Genomic DNA, 2,061 nt, shown 5'->3' with positions numbered 1-2,061 from the left:
CCCTTCAAAACCATTCAAATGAATGCAAATATGAAACTATACTAAATGTATATAGAATACCTTCAAGAAATGGCTATGAGTAAGCCAACCTCAAAGGATTCTAAAGGATGTGAATGTGGAAATGGGATGCAATGAAATAAACTAGCAATTTTATGCTAACATGAAAATGTGCAAGAACTAAGAATTGAAACAATGCCTACTAACAACTACCAAATATTAGCAGTAAGCATGAAAATCTCTAAGAAAGCACTAACACTATACTCGCACGATAACAATGCAATGGAGGAGATTCAAAAATGCTTGAGACAAGGGCTCAATTTATAGGTTTGAGGGAGGCCTTGAGGAGGTGGCATCTATGCGGTATCCACATAGGTGCCACAAGGGAGACACATTGGCTAAGGGGACAAGTCATGCAAAGGTCAATATAAGTCTTTTATGATTAAGATGACTCAAGGTGTGCTCACACGTGTGAGAAATTTTGGGGAACAGAATGGGAGACAATGGTGTAAGAGGTTTTTTGGAGGAATTAATGAAAGGGGGGCTCCTTGGGCTTTGATTTGTTCACACATGCATGAGCAACCACTTAGGGGCTAAAAAGTGTTTAAGAACTATTTAGGATAATAAAGTGGGATTAACTAGTGGGTAGGCTTATGAGAGTGATGGGGGGTAGGCTAGGTTTTAGGTGGGATAAGGATTAAATTAAATATGATTTAATTTAATCATAGGATTATAGAATTTAATAAAGTGGAGGGAAATTAAATAAATTGGAATTTATTTAAAAGGGGATTTGTGAGGGAAATATGTATTAAATTAATTCAATACATTAGAGATGATGTATTTGAATTAAATTCAACATACATAAGGAAGATGAACATATTTCATTAAATACATATAATTAACTAAGTAGAAGAATATGAAAAAATATAATTAATTAACTAATAATTAATTATAGTGTCGAGGGAGATATTAAATTAATTAATATAGTGTTCAAGACAATTTTAAGTGTCTACATTTTTCCCCTCTTTGATGTGGTATCAAGATGACATTGCATCAAAGAAAAGAAAAAATAGGTTGCCTCAGTGAGGAGAGGAGTGGAAAGAGTCTTGTTGTAGTGATGACAAGGGAGGAGGTTGCCCCCTCAGGGAAATGGGGTGAAAAAGGAATATATTTTGCCTAATTTTCTCAAAAATAGACACAAGAAGGAAAAGGGAAGGAAAAAGGCTTAAAAGAAAGCCTTGTATGACTTGTTGGTAAGATCATAATGAAGCAGAGTGAATTGGATAATTATTAATCTAAATGCATCTTAACTATATGAATACATGGGATTTAGTTGTGTTCATGGGAGAGCACACCCTATTTTGATATTGCAAGAGGAGTTATGCATCAAATGCTATAGTAGCATAGATGGCAAGGTTCCTTTGCATGAACTGGATTCTTAAAGTACAATGTAGATTTTATAGCTATGATGGAACAAATGATAGATACACATTAAAGAGGTCCAGGCACACCCAAAGTCTTTTCAGGGATCTTGTTGGAAAGTGTGCTAACCCATTGCCCCTAGTGAGAAATGCATAACCATAACTCAAAACTAATATAGATGTTCCAAAGAATCATGAAAATAGATCATATCACAAAATGAACCATGTAATCAAGTTAAGTCATTCAAATGATACCAAGATATTGAAGATCGAGGCACACTTGGGGAGGCTATTGCTGACACACAAAGATAAAATCAACAAAAGACCTTATGACCTAGTAGTTATTCAGTCCATAGTTTTTGCCATGAACTTTATTCTAATGGTGAATTTGTTAATCTTATGTAGGAAGGATGCATCATGTAAGGCAAAAATTGATTGTTTGATTGAAGTGTATTGAAATGTTTGTGATTGTTCACTGGCAATTATGTGAAAGGAACAAGGTTCTCAAATAATTTAGTCTCAATGTGAATTTGTGTAAGCTTGTTTGCAATCATTAATTTTATAAGCTCAGTTTGATTGGTTGAAGCTCAGTCACATAAGAAGAGACGATGAACAGAAGAATTTGGACAAGATGTGATTAGAT

This window comes from Cupressus sempervirens, chromosome 6 (genome assembly GCF_028749045.1).
Source record: "Cupressus sempervirens isolate cs-2001-9-10 chromosome 6, ASM2874904v1, whole genome shotgun sequence".
In the NCBI taxonomy this organism is placed as follows: Eukaryota; Viridiplantae; Streptophyta; class Pinopsida; order Cupressales; family Cupressaceae; genus Cupressus; species Cupressus sempervirens.
Note: the sequence above shows the minus strand (reverse complement) of the source record.